Source organism: Sapajus apella, unplaced genomic scaffold, assembly GCF_009761245.1.
Source record: "Sapajus apella isolate SASKATOON/1434 unplaced genomic scaffold, GSC_monkey_1.0 scaffold23, whole genome shotgun sequence".
Classification (NCBI taxonomy): Eukaryota; Metazoa; Chordata; class Mammalia; order Primates; family Cebidae; genus Sapajus; species Sapajus apella.
The window spans coordinates 12160735-12173572 of NW_022436963.1; the positions used below are offsets into that span (position 1 = coordinate 12160735).

Here is a 12838-nt window from a genome sequence, read left to right on the forward strand (position 1 = left end):
AGGGAGGGAGGGAGGGAGGAAGGGAGGGAGGGAGGGAAGAAGGAAGGAGGAAGGAAGGAAGGAAGGAAGGAAGGAGGGAAGGAAGGAAGGGAGGGAGGGAGGAAGGGAGGAAGGGAGGAAGGGAGGGAGGGAGGGAAGAAGGAAGGAGGAAGGAGGAAGGAAGGAAGGAAGGAAGGAAGGAAATAAATTACCAGTTCTGGACTACACTTAAGCTTATCGTAGATGAGGTTAGATCTTTAAGAATGAAACTCAAAACTATGTTTTAATAATCAGTGAGACCATTGGTGATTCCTCCCAAACTGTCTCAGTGTGGAGGGCTGAGTTTCAGTTCAGCCAGCAGAGGGAACCATCTGTCATTTGGAATGATGAACAACACCAGAATACCACAAGCAGTCATGTCTACACCACATCCCCGCTGTCCCTGGAACCACCAACACTGCAGGACACGGGAACACACATTTACAGACGAAGTAAACCAAGAGTCCACCATGGACATCTTTTCAACCTTTTTTAAAGCGCATTACAATTTTCTAGAATCAAGGGAACAATATGCTCGATTAGTTCTTCAGCAGATGTGGCAATTCTGCTTTTCATGCTTCTCTCCTTAAAGCAAGTTGGTCATTAACCCTCCGTGTTCTAGGACTTGAAAAAAGAGTTCACTTCAGGATAATTCAGTTTTGCTGCTGATAACTGAAAGATCCTCTTTGAGCCAAGGAGGTCATTCTTTAAAGGGACTAGAATTGTGAAGAATATTCCTTCTCTTCCTGGAGAGAGAGTCTGTGAAGGAAAAACAGCTTGCAGGAAAGTTCAGCAATCATGAAGTGAAAGCCCAAACTGGCCTGAATGCTCCCTCCTGGGTCAATATTGTATGTTTAAAAAGAAACAACCAAGCCTTTGAAGAAAAATCTGGCCATTCCCAAATCTTTATACATGAAACTAGAAGGCAGGAGACACCAGTGAGATACTGGATTTGCTTTCACTGCTTGGCCTCCATCACAGTCACCATAGTTAAATATCATCCTTTTGAACGTGTCGTCCTAAAAATGGGATTTGGATTGGTTTCTAACAATAAAACGAGCAAGGTAGAAAAGGAATATTATGAATAAGTTACCAATGTAAATAGGCGATTTTGCGCCTTTGAATTTGAGTGTCGATAAACATGATTCCACACATTTTCAGAGCTACTACACTGAATCATTTAATTTGTCTGAGTAAGTACTTACAATAATGTGGCTGCTCTGCATTGCAATAAACATCAGGTTTTCAAGTGAACAAATGAAGTCTGTGATACTCCTTATAAATGGAACTACAGCAAAGGGCATTCAGCCAGGGGCCTGTGCTTTAAAAGGGGATGGGTGAAAAGAACATCTCTCTCCAGCCCTGTTGATAGGGAAAGGAAAGAATCATATGGCCTCTGGTGCCACATCTTCTGTTCCTGAACAGAAACAAGGCTGAAGCCTTACAGTGAAGTGATGGGGGAAAGTTGCTATTTTGGGCTGTCACAGGGTAACTTGTCATACTACTCAGGACACATGAGGACAGATCATTCTGTTCCTCCAGATTGTGGACTTGAGAATGCTTTAGTAACATAGCATAGGGATATAATTTTGCATAGAGGTTAAGGACCTGGGTTTCAATCCCGGGCTCTGCCAACCGAATAGGTGCGTGATTGTATCCAAGTCATCATCAGTCTTCTCTATGCTTATTTTCCTATTTGGAAAAATGGGGATAATAACTTTGCCTTCCTCATTAAGTTATTAGGGGGCTTCAGTGAGATAATTTATATAAAGAACCCAGCACATGGTAGAATTCGTCATTTCTATCATCATTATCATTGTCACCATTATTATGTTTAACCTTACTTTCATTTTAATCCATTATCCAATTTTCAATTGAAGCTCATTAAAAGCAAAACTCACTACATTGTTTAGTAATTACTTACTTTCATTCACTGAACAAAGTATTTATAAGAATAACAAGTGCCAGGCACAATGGGTGAGGGTACAAAGGTGATCTAATCCTCCTGGAAGCTATGGGAGGAGATGGGCATGAGTCAAAGGCTCCCATAGGAAGTGAAACCTTTCAAGCTCAGAGAATAGTTGTAAAAGAAAGGAGCAGGCTAGGCATAGTGGCTCATGCCTGAAATACCACCACTTTAGGAAGCCAAGGCAGGCGGATCACTTGAGGTCAGGAGTTCGAGGTCAGCCTGGCCAAGACGGCAAAACCCTGTCTCTACTAAAAATACAAAAATTTGCTGGGCGTGATGGTGGATGCCTGTAATCTCAGCTACTCAGGAGGCTGAGGCAGGAGATTTGAACCCAGGAGGCAGAGGTTGCAGTGAGCCAAGATCATGCCATTGCACTCCATGCTGGGCAACAAGAGTGAAACTCTGTCAGAAAGAAAAGAAAAGAAAAGAAAAGAAAAAAAGAAAAGAAAAGAAAGAAGGAAGGAAGGAAGGAAGGAAAGAAAAAAAGAAAGAAAGAAAGAAAGAGAGAGAGAGAGAGAGAGAGGAAGGAAGGAAGGAGCAGATCATTCTAGAGTTACTAAAACAAATAAACTTGAATTAAACCTGAGACCTGAAGGATAAGAAGGAGGAGAACAAGGGATGGACGTATGGCTTTGTTGAGAGAGACAAAACAATATTCAAAGGCATGGAGTACACAGCACTTTATCGTTGTTACCAAAAGTCAGTGCAAAATGATCTACGGAATAGTTCAATTAAATCTAACAACTATGTGACATGCACCTTCCATGACCCAGGCACTGTGCCAAACTCTAGAAACACAATAGTAAAGAGAGAGACCTCCCAACACCTATTCCTGTGTTTGAAAGACACACCAAAGTCAATATTTACTTTGTAAGCAATATATTACCCCTTTGGTTTTGATCACAGAGAGACTTCACCTGCATGGAAAAACTGGAATGCTTTCTCTGGTCAGACATAAGCCAAATAATTTCTTTTCTGCTTAGTTGCTGGATATCTACAACTAAATTTACTTTATTCCACGGGCCTATCAATTTATACTACTAAAGACGGTCATGTTTCTGTTTCAGGAATAATTATTCTACTATTTATAGAGTACCTTTAATTTAGTAAACAGCTTCAAATTATTTGGAAAGTTGTTAGAAGAAGGGAAAAAAGAAAAAGAAAATGAGGAAAAGAGATCTCAAGTTTCTTGAGATCCAGGAATTGTCCAATGTGCTTTTTGTAGTATTGGTGGTACCTAACATGGTGCTGGACGGAAAGCATTTAATAACTTCTGATTGTCAGATGGATAAAGAATACAAAGCTCTCCTGGCTCAACTTGGGGTCCATTATGAGGGGGAAAGAACTGATACCTGGTAAACCAGAATATGTCTCCCCACAATATGCCTCTTTAGTATAAGGATGATTTTGAGCTGATTATTTTGAGAGACTGCAGTTACAGGAAAAGATCTGAAAACAGAATAGAAGCTACCTTTTGTAAAAGGAATTTATATCTATAAAGGAAATCTCTATTCATAAGGGTGTCTCCCTCTCTGTACCAGGAAGAGAAGGATGACAAAATCACTAGAGACTCTTACCATTGGAGAAGACACCAACTTAAACCTGCATAACAAACCTTACCCATGTTTACCATGCTTTTCCTGGGCATCCCTCCACAAATGAGTATCCCCCACACCATTCTTTTCTTTGTTTCAGTGGCCAATGGTATTTGAGCCTGAACTCATAGTCACCTCTTCGAGATGGATTCATATCTCTGGGCGTCTCCTATGTTTACATGAGATAGACACATTTTTAACTTCTGTTTGTTTTTCTCCTGTTACAGGGTCTATCCCAACTTAAGGACCATAAAGGGTAAAGAGGAAATTATTTTTCTTTTCCTACCCTTACTTTTCTCTAATCTCCAGGTTGAGAGGGAAGAACTCAAAAAAGGAGCTGAAAAGTTTAGCATGATTTTCATTGTAAAGCAGCCCAATAACCAAACAGAAGAACCGTGTAAACCAAAAGAAGAGAGTGGTAAGTGAACTGTAAGTTACCATCAGAGATTTCTCTCAGGGAATAAGGTTCTTATAACAAAATATTTACCTTTCTTACTCTGGTGCTAGTAAAAGTAAGAGAAACATCAGTTTTAATTAATGTCTAAGTAACAGCGAAAAATATCAAACTTCTTTATGATAAAGTGGAAATATATTTGCAATTCCATATCCTAATGTTCTCTCAGTTATTTTGGAAAAACTATTAGTCCTTTTGTTTCTTCCACATTGGGAAAGCAAAAATCATTTATCTGGTTAACTATCAGGAAGAGGAGAAATCAATTTAGAAGAAATTTAGGAAACACCTACTTATTGATATTAGAACACTGTAGGAATCTGTCTTGTTCATAGCCAAAGCAATACAATTCACACACACACACACACACACACACACACACACACACACACACTGCATTTATGGAGGTATTAAAACATCTCATTCTTGTCCTTAAAGCTCAACATATTAATTTGAATTTCTGAATTAATCTCTGATCATGAACTGTGTGTAGGCGTGATATAACGGCAGTAAATAATGCACAGCTTGCTTCAGGCATCTCTTACAATGCCACAATTCTCTGACAGACACGAAATCTTTAAGACTAAATCATTTCTGTATTTTACCTAAGAAACTCCTCAGTGCTAACAAGTATACCACTTCCCCAACTAGTTGATAAACAGAAATGAAAATATTAAGTGATGATACTTGAGGAAATAGTTAAAAGGAGAAACTCAGAAAATAAGATTGTGATTATAAATAATGAGGAGATTCTCAAAACGGCACAGAGAGGAAAGGAACCAGTTGCAGCTGAAAAACATGTGTTTTTAGGAGGTAAGTTATTCCATAAAGCAATTACTAAAATGTGAGAGTTCTTCTCATGGTTCTCAACCTTACACTCTGAAAGAGAACTTCGAATAATGCAAGACTAAGAGAGCCAATTACTTCACCATCGAGCTACATCCTAAATCTCTGGACTTGGCAGTTCAAAAATACCCTTGGAAAATGTTCTTCTAAAATCTTCGCTAACAACCCTGACTTTATAAATGTAGACAAAAGGATGAATGAAAACTAACCAATTAGCTAGCAAAATGGAGAAGAGGAAGCACTGGAAAAAAAGACCTGCCATAGTTCCAGTTGTACCTCTGCCACTAACTAGTTGCAGACGTAGTTCATATTTACAATAAAACCATAAACATAAAAATTAATAATTGTGGAGCACTTAGTATGCCAAGAACTTTTCATACATTATCTAATTTAATCCTCCTAACAACCTAAGAGGGAGGCAGCACATTAGAGAAAAGGAGTTTGAACAGCACGTCCACGCCCACCCAGCTTCTCTGAGTGGTGGGCTGGGATTCAAACATGATATTTTTGGACCCCAGAGCCCAAGCCTTAACCAGTCACTCCACAGACAAATTCAGAAACCTCCCAGGATGATCTAAAGGGCTTCTTTCATAATAGGGTGCTAAGATTTATAAGACATGACTGCATAATGGAAAAAAAAAATCAGGTTTTCAAGTGACTTTGTAGCCCAGTGGAGCAGCATCTTCTCTAAGACTGAGTCTTAGATAACAACCCTACTTACCTACAGGTTGGCCTAAGAGTCAGAGATAATACTGGAGCCCTTAGCCCCAAGTGATAATAATAATAGGCAGCATTGATACAATGTTTACTATGTGCTGAGCACCATCCAAGCATTTTTTTCCCCACATTGAAGCATGCAATCTTCACAATGACCTCAAAAGTTCTACTATTTTGTACTTTTTATCTAACGGTATGATAATAAATTTAGATACAAAGAAAAACAGGAGTTTTATTATTTTGATTCCTGTTTTACCAATGAGGAAACAGAGGCAAAGAGAGTTAAATTACTTGACCTAAATCACAGTTACTAAGCTGCAGATCTGGGATTATTCCGATCCAGACAGAATGACTCACTGGATGATCCAAAACATATTGGATGCACTCTTACTGATACATAAAGAACTGGTGGCTCATGCCTGTAATCCCAGTACTTTGGGAGGTCAAGGCGGGCGGATCACGAGGTCAAGAGATCAAGACCATCCTGGCTAACATGGTGAAACCCCGTCTCTACTAAAAAAAATACAAAAATTAGGGGGCATGGTGGCGCGTGCTCATAGTTCCAGCTACTGGGGAGGCTGAGGTAGAATTGCTTGAACCCGGGAGGCGGAGGTTGCAGTGAGCCGAGATCGTGCCTGCACTCCAGCCTGGCGCCTGAGCAAGGCTGTCTCAAAAAAAAAAAAAAAAAAAAAAGAACCTCCTTGCTATGGCAAATGTCACTCTCACCCAAAGTGACAAGTTTAAGATAAACATGGGAGGATCAAACACATAGTGATGCCCAGATAGCCTGCCTACTGTCATTCAGCAGATTGTGCCTTTTCAAAAACTATCTTCAATAGAAACCAGCAAGAAAGAGATACATTACGTAAGTTAGATATATGTGTTTACAACTATTTTTCTCCCTCCTGGCTAATCACTCCCTTTGTGTTGATACAGTCAGTGCTGCTTTAGATCAATTAATAAAAGAAAGAACTGAGATGCCATCAAAGTTGTTTTTCCCTGTTTTCAATCTGGAAGATATTCAATCTCTTACTCATTTTAAAACTGTTTTAATAATATCTTTTACTTAACTCAATATATCAAAAATACTATTTCAATATGGTAATAAAAATTATATTTTATGCTAGGTATTTGAAATTCAGAATGTACTTTACAAATAAGGCCCATCTCAAATCAGACTAACCTGATTAGACTGACTGCTTGGTAGCCATTCATGTTGCTAGTGGCTACCATATTAGACAACACAGTTCTAGAAAGATTGGCTTAGAAAAGCCCTGGCTCTTGGTATTTATAGGTCTCTTTTCTTAGGCTGGTCAAATTCCCCAGAAAGGTCTTTTAATCTCCTGCCTTAGGGGTATAAGCCTGGGTGCCATTGTTCTGAGATTTAAGTATGAGAAAGAGGAGAAGCCTCATCATATCGTCTTTTCACTTAATCCCCATTTTCATCTTACCCATCCTCAGCTATGCATGGTGTCTACAGTCACACCCCTGTTGCTAGTACAACCCCTCCAGTCTTCCTCCTGGGGAAGTAGGGAGGGAGGCAGGTGGGAGAGGCAGTTCCCAGGCTATGCAGGGTGGGTGAGAACTCTGGGGACTGATTAGCAATTATTTGTTATTCTTTCAATGTTCTTTTAATAGTTCTTCATTTCCACTTTCATAGATTTAAAGTGCCAGGAATTCCTGATCCTTTCTAGAATCTCAGCTTAGATTTTACTGTTTCTCCCCGCTTTTAAATCAGTCCCTGGCCTTTTAAGGCAGCTTCTACAATATATTCTGTGATCTTCTCTTCTGTTATTTTTGTTCATACTCCTCTTCCCATTTTTTAATTAATATTTTTTATTTGAGATAATTGTAAACTCACGTGAAAGTTGTAAGAAAAAAAGACAGAGAGGTTCCATATGCACTTTATCCAATTCCCTTCAATGGTAACATCTTGGAAAACTATTACACAATAACATAGCCAGGATATTGACAATGATACCGGCAAAGCACAGAAAGCATTCCTCACAGGGATACTCTTACTGCTCTTTAATAGCCATGCCCACTTCCCTCCCACTCCGCCCCCTTAACCTTTAACCACAAATCTATACTCCATTTATATAATTTTTTCATTTCAAAAATGTTATGCAAGTGGAATTATACAGTTTGTAATCTTTTGGTACTGGCTTTTTTCCCCTTTAATCTATTCCCTGAAGATTCAGTCAAGTAGTTGCATGTATTAATAGCTCACTGCTGAGTAGTATTTGATGGTATGGATGGATCAGAGTTTGCTTAAACACTCATCCAACAAAAGACATCTGAGTTGTGTCCAGTTTGGGGCTATTTTTAAAGCTCTATGAACATTCATGTATGGGGTTTTGTGTGAATATAAGCTTTTGTTTACTTGGGATAAATGCCCAGGAGTATGATAAGGCATGTTTAATTTTCTAAGAAACTGACAAACCATTTTCTAGAGTGGCTATAACATTTTACATTCTCACCAGTAATCCAATTTCTCTGCATCCTCACTAGAATTTGCTGTTATCATTATTTTTTATTTTAGCTGTTTCAACATGTTGGTGTGATAACTCACTGTGGCTTTGATTTGCCTTTCCCTGATGGCTAATACTGTTGAACATCTTTTCATGTGCTTATTTGCCTTCTGTATAACCTCTTCAGTGAAATGTCCATGACTTTTACCTATTTTCTAATTGAGTTGTTTGGAAGTTTTACTGTTGAGTTTGAAAATTCATTATATATTCTAAATACTAGTCCTCTGTAGGTAGTTTGCAAATATTTTCTTCTAGTCTGTAGTTATTCTTTTGATTCTCTTAAAAGGGTCTTAGGCTGGGCATGGTGGCTCACACCTGTAATCCTAGCATTTTGGGAGGCTGAGGCAGGTAGATCTTTTGATGTCAGGAGTCTGAGACCCAGCCAACACAGCAAAACCCAATCTCTACTACGAAAAAAAAATACAAAAATTAGCTAGCCACAGTGGCACGCACCTGTAGCCCCAGCTACTCCAGAAGCTGAGGCAAGAGAATCACTTGAACCTGGGTGACAGAGATTGCAGTGAGCCGAGATCATGCCACTGCCCTCCAGCATGGGGAACCAAGTGAGACACTATCTTAAAAAAGGAAAAAAAAAAAAAAAGTCTTTCACAGTGCAAAAGTTTTAATTCTGATATAGTCCAATATATCACCAATATATCATTTTATTTTTTCCTTTTATGGATTGTGTTTTATAAAGTCTAAGAACCTCTTCCTAGCCAGATATTCCAAAGCTTTTCTTTAATGTTTTCTTCTTCTAAAAGTCTTCTATTTTACATGTAAGTCCATGATTTTTTTTTTTTTTTTTTTTTTTTTGGCCGGGGTTTTCCTTTTTTTTACCCAGGCTGGGGGAAAATGGCAAAATTTTGTTCCCCCAACCTCCACCTCCCGGGTTCAGGCAATTCTCCTGCCTCAGCATCCTGAGTAGCTGGGATTACAGGCATGCGCCACCATGCCCAGCTAATGTTTTGTATTTTTAGTAGAGGCGGGGTTTCACCATGTTGACCAGGATGGTCTCGATCTCTTGACCTCGTGATCCACCCGCCTCGGCCTCCCAAAGCGCTGGGATTACAGGCTTGAGCCACCGCGCCCGGCCATGATATATTTTGAGTTAATTTTCATATAAGGTGTGAGACTTAGTTTGACATTCCCTTTTTGCCGATTGCTCTAGGAAAATTTGTTGAAAAGCATCTTTTTCCTCTATTGAGAGAAATTGCATATTTGTTGACAATCAATTGGGTATATTTATTTGGGTCAATTTGGGGGATTCTCTATTCTGTTCCATTCATCTGTGTTTCTATCACGCCATGGATAGCCACAGAGTAACCATGCAGTAAGTCTTGAAATTGGGTAAATTGATTCCTCCCACTTTATTATTTATTCTTCAATATTGTTTTAGCTACTCTAATTCCTTTGTTTCTGTATAAATTTTAGAATAATCTCATCTATACATGAAAAAAATCATGTTGGGATTTTGATAGGAACTGCTTTAAACCTGTATATCAATCAATTTGGGAAGGATCGGTATCTTTACTATTCTGTGACTTTCAAATATTTTTCTCCATTTATTTAGATTTTTAAAATTTATTTCATCAATATAATATCATTTTCAACATACAAGTTTTGTAAATGTTTTATTGGATTTATATAAGTATTTCATGTTTTTGAGCTAAAGCAAATTGTACTATATTTTTAAAGTTCACATCCACAGATTCATTGCTAGTATATAGAAATACAATTGATAATTTAAATGTTTATCTTGTATCCTGCCACCTTATTGAATTGAATTATTCGTTTTTTGTTTGTTTGTTTGACACAGGGTCTCACTCTGCCACCCAGATTGGAGTGCAGTGGCAAACAGGTAGTGGCACAAACACAACCTTCTGCAGCTCCAACCTCCTGAGCCCCAGCAGTCCTCCTGCCTCTGCCTCCTGAGTAGGTGGGATGACAGGCATGCCTGGCTCATTTGTATTGTTGTTGGAGAGATAAGGTCTCTCCATATTTTCCAGGCTGGTTTTGAACTCCTAGGCTCCAGCTATCCTCCTGCCTTGGCCTCCCATCATGTTGGGATGACAGTCATCAGTCACTACACCCAGCCACTTACTAGTTTTAAGAGGTCCTTTTGTGTTTTTCCATCTTTGTATCTCACTTAAGGTTTTCTGTGTAGAAAATTATGTCATCAGCACACAGTAACAGTTTTCTTTCTTTCTATCTGTATGCCTTTTATTTCCCTTTCTTGCCTTACTGCGTTGATTAGAACTTCCTACGCTATGTTGAATAGGAAAGGTGGAACCAGCCTTGCATTGCTGGAATAGACTCCATTTTGTCATGGTATATAACTCTTTTAGCCTGAATTCTGCTTACTAATATTCTGTTAAGGATTGTTGTGTCTATATTAATGATGGCTATTGGTATATATTTTTTCTTTTTTGCAATGTTTTTGTTTGGTTTTCGTATCTGGGTAACACCAGCTTCCTAAAATGAATTGCAAAGTGTTCTCTCCTATTTTCTGGAAGAGATTGTATAAAACTATTAATTCTTTAAATGTTTGGTAGAATTACCCAGTGAAGGCTTCTGGGCCTAAATATTTATTTTCAGGGAGTTTTTAGATGATGAATTCAATTTTCAATAGTTATGGGCTTTTAAACATTATCTATTTCATGATGTGTGAATGGTAGGAATTTGTGTTTTTGAGGAAGTGGCCTATTTCAACTAAGTTGTCAAATTTAAGTCTGTAGAGTTGTTCATGGCATTTCTTTATTATCCTTTTGATGTCTACAGGGTCTGTAGTGATATCTCCTCTTTCATTCCTGATAATATAACGATTGTAACCAAATCAGGTCCAGATGTCCACCATTTGCAGAGTCCAGTTAACAAGAATAAGTCTGGTAGAAAGTAAGCCATTTTACTAACCAAATCTAGTAAAGGGGAAATGGTCGGATTCTCACCCAAAGCAATCACTTTGGTTTTGAGGGGAAAGCAGGGGTTTAAAAAGGGAAAACTTGATAAAGAAGGCATGCAAGAATTGTACTAATATAATATCTGTGTGTCTTGTTCTTGGGTCTTAGTCTACCTGGATGGTGAGTCAAGACATCTGAGAATATCTTGACTTCCCCTACATGGCTGAGGATATTTTCACTGGCTATAGGATACTGGCTTGACTGCTGATTATTATTTCCATTCAGGGCTTTGAAAGCTTTAAGTTCCTGAGCAGGAGTGACCAGGTTTTTAACTAGCCACCTTGAAAAAATCTCTGAAATTTTGCAGTTGGGACCCCAAGCGTGGTCTGCCTGTCTCAAGATTAGCCCCTGGAACATCTAAGAAGGCACAATAATCAGACACTAGTATATAGTTAGATAAAGGTGAAGAGAGTATATATGGTGAAAAAGGCAGGGATATGGAGTCTGTGTTAAGGCTGGGGAAAAAGTTTCTACAGTTTTTCAAGGTTGTATCTTGAAAACCAAGAGGAGGAAAAAAAAATGTTTTAAAATGCATTTTGAAGTCAAGCTGCCTAGTTACAATATTGGTAATTTGTGTTTTTTCTCTTTTCTTTGTCAGACTTGCTAGATTGTCAGCTTTGTTAACTTTTTCAAAGAACCAGCTACTCTTGTTTTCCTTTGATTAAAGTTTGCATTATACATCTTTTCCCATCATTTTACCTTCCATCTGCCTCTATTGTTATATTGAAAGTGAGCTTCTCATAGACAGTATACAGTAGGGTCATGTTTTTTAAACAATTCTGCTAATCTCTTCTCTGTATTGTAAGTTGTACATGTAGACCATTTAAGTTTAATATAATTATTGATATTTTAGAATTTATACCGCCATTTTATTTTTTGTTCATTTTCTGTTTGTTCTCTTTGTGTTTTTCTATTTTCTTTCCCATACTTCTTACAGGCTATTTTAACACTTTTTGGAATTCTGTTTTGATTTATCTAAAGTGTTTTTCAGTGCATCTCTCTATATAATTTTTAATAGTTTCTCTAGGTACTACATTATGTATTGATAACTTACACAGCTTACTGGTGTCATCATTTTACCAGTTTGAGTAACATATAGGAAACTTACCTCCCCACTTTGCATCCCTTTATCTTCCCCCATTTATAGCATAATTATTTTAAATACTTCCTCTACATGCACTTACATCCACCTCAGAATGTTGGAATTTTTGCTTCAAACTTCAAACATAATTTAGCGATCTCAAGAGTACATATGTTTTTGCTATGTCTTTTTCTTCCTTCCTGATGTTGAAGAGATCTATTTTTAATCATTTCCTTTCCAATTAGATACCTTTCTTTCTTTTCCCTACTTTTGAGACAGAGTTTCACTGTGTCATCCAGACTGGAGAGTTCAATGATGCAATTGTACCTTACCACAACCTTGACAGATAACTTTGTTTAGCCGTTCCTTTAGGGCAGGTTTTCTGGCAACAAACTCTCTTCATTTTCCTTCATCTGAGAATATATTGATTTCCCTATTATTCCTGAGGATATTTTCACTGGCTATAGGATACTGGCTTGACTGTTGATTATTATTTGCATTCCGGACTTTGAAAGCTTTAAGTTCCTGAGTCTCAGCAAAAACTCAAAAATAATACATGCAGGGAGAGCTAAAATATATATATATATTTATATATATGAATAAATTCAATAGGATCCAGTTCATTGTATGTGTATATATATATATCTCTCTACACACACAATAAACTGGATCC

At 38.0% G+C, this 12838-nt stretch overlaps 1 protein-coding gene across 8 annotated transcripts in view; it reads right to left on the minus strand.

Annotated features, from left to right (window-relative positions):
• The window catches only part of FHIT (fragile histidine triad diadenosine triphosphatase), a 1501749-nt gene that overhangs the window by 1120517 nt on the left and 368394 nt on the right, over positions 1-12838 (minus strand). Inside the window, exon 1 of one of the 8 annotated variants that reach the window (XM_032289592.1) lies at positions 8581-8598. The exons of the other annotated variants lie outside the window; for them this stretch is intronic. The gene's annotated coding sequence lies outside the window, so the exon portion shown is untranslated. Of the gene's footprint in view, positions 1-8580; positions 8599-12838 lie in introns of those variants that run through there. 8 annotated transcript variants of the gene reach the window in all.